This window comes from Ictidomys tridecemlineatus, unplaced genomic scaffold, assembly GCF_052094955.1.
Source record: "Ictidomys tridecemlineatus isolate mIctTri1 unplaced genomic scaffold, mIctTri1.hap1 Scaffold_225, whole genome shotgun sequence".
In the NCBI taxonomy this organism is placed as follows: Eukaryota; Metazoa; Chordata; class Mammalia; order Rodentia; family Sciuridae; genus Ictidomys; species Ictidomys tridecemlineatus.
In genome coordinates, this window is record NW_027521943.1 from 381,360 (window position 1) to 383,862 (window position 2,503).

Genomic DNA, 2,503 nt, shown 5'->3' on the forward strand with positions numbered 1-2,503 from the left:
TTTATCTTTGGGGAATAAATACCCATTCCCAATTCCTTCTTTTTGCTTTAATAAGAACATTTTAATAGTTTGATGAGCTCTTTCAACTATGCCTTGTCCCTATGGATTGTATGATGGCGTTATCTTCTGCTGGCAGCTGGAAGTTTGCTGGCAGCTGGAAGTTTGCTGGGGCCCCTTCGGCTGTGGCTCTCAACACTATTTCTGTAAAGAATGTCATTGGTATTTTAATGGGGATGATATTAAATTGTTGAGAGCCTCAGCCAAACTGGCCCCAGCACCAGCTGATTGGCTCCTCTGTGGTGATGCTCATTGGGCTGTTTCCCAGCCCTTTCAGACCACAGAGCTGCTCATTGGGGGACTCTTTTGGATCTGCCCACGCAACCCAGCTAATCTGCCTCAAGAGCAGTTGAGGTGCTGGCCGGGAGAGCCTGTGGTGGCAGTTGGCCTCTGAGGGAATTCCTGAAGAGCTGGCATGGTGCAGTGTGTGCGTTCAAAAAATAAAGTTCTTTCCTGCTTAATAAGTGGCTCATGAATTGTGCCCAGCCAGACTGCAGCGTTATATCTATATTTTACTTTTGGAGGAATGGCCATTATTAACTCTGCCTCTCCAAGAACAAGGGGGGGGTCTTTCCGTCTTCTGAGGTCTTCTTCAATTTCTTTCTTAAGAGTTTTAAGGTTTTCATTGTAGAGTTCTTCATCTCATTGATTATATTAATTCCCAAGGGTTTGGATGTTTTTGTTTGGTTTGGTTTGGGTTTTGGTTCTTGGTTTGGGGTTTTGTTTTTGTTTGTTTGTGGAGGTTATTTTAAATAAAGTGATTTTTCTTATCTTCTCAGCTGAATCACTGTTGGAGTATAGGAAACTATTATAAATGTGTTCTTATATCCCGCTACTTTGGTGGTTTCATTTATCATTTCTAGAAAGTCTTCTGATTAACATTTTTTGGGTCTTCTAGATATAGGATCATGTCATCAGCAAACAAATAGTTTGAATTCTTCTTTTTTTTTTTATTTGTATCCCTTTAATTTCCTGCCCTTGACAACTTGCTCTGGGTAGAGTTTCAAAACCTAAATTGAATAGAAATGGTGAAAGTGTAATATTGCTAATTTTAGAGAAAAAGCTTTCAGTTTTTCTCCATTCAGTGTGATATTGGCTTTGGGTTTGTTATCAAGTCTTTATAATATTGAAGTATGTTCCTTCTATACCTAGTTTCTCCAGATTAACATGAATGGGTTCTGTTTCTTATCAAAGGCCTTTTTTGCATCTATTGAGATGATCACACAATTCTTGTCCTTAATTCTATCTGTGTGAAGTATTACATTTATTTTATTTTATTTTGGGCATGCCAGGGATTGAACATAGGAGCACTCAACCACTGATCCACATCCCCAGCCCTTATTTTGTATTATATTTAGAGACAGTTTCTCACTAAGTTGCTTAGTGCCTCCCCAAGGCTGAGGTTGGCATTGAACTTGGGATCCTCCTGTCTCACCTCCCGTGTCACTGAGATTACAAGCATGCATCACCACACCTGGCTAAGAATTGCATTTATTGATTTGCACATGTTGAGCAGACCTTACCTTCCTGGGATGAATTCCACTTGATCATGGTGTATTGTCCTCTTAAAATGTTTTCTTATGTGGTTTGCTAACATTTTATTAAGGATTTTTATATCTATGTTCTTCAGGGAGATTGCTATGTAATTTTTTCCTTGATTTATCGTTATCTGGTTTTGGTATCAGAGTTATACTAACTTTGGAGAGTGGATTTGTGAGTATCCCCTCCCTTTCAATTTTGTTGAATAATTTGAGAAAGTCTGGTGTTATTTCTTCTTTAAAGGTATGATAGAACTCAGCTGAGAATCCATCTTGTTCTGGGCTTTTCTTTGTTGGAAGACTTTTAATTTTCATCTCAATTTTATTACTTTATATAGGTTTTAAATGTCTTCCTGGTTCACTTTGGGTGATTGTATATGTCTAGAACTTATTCAATGTGTTCTAGGTTTTCCAATTTATTGGAGTATACATTTTCAAAATAGTTTCTGATGATTCTCTGAATTTCAGAAATGTCTGTGATAACATCTCTTTTTTCATCCTTTTTGTTAAAGGCTTCTCTCTCCTTTTCTTTTGGTGAGTTTGGCTAAGGGCTTATCAATCTTATGTACCTTTTCAAAGAACCAACCATTTCCTGTATTGATCCTGTATATTTTTTTAATTCTCAATTTCATTATTTTGGGGAGTAGTTGGCTCTTCCTTTTCTAAGTCTTAGAAATGGAGCATAAGATTATTTATTTAGGATCTCTCCATTTTTTAAAGATTGCCATTGTGCACTATGAATTTTTCCCTTAGAAGTGCTTTCATACTATCCCAGAGGTTTTGATATATTGATTCTCACTTCATACTTGTCTCTAAGAACTTCATGATTTTTTCTCTAATTTCTTCTATGATCCATTATTCATTTCAGAGTATTCAATCTCCATGTATTTATGTGGTATCAATTCTTT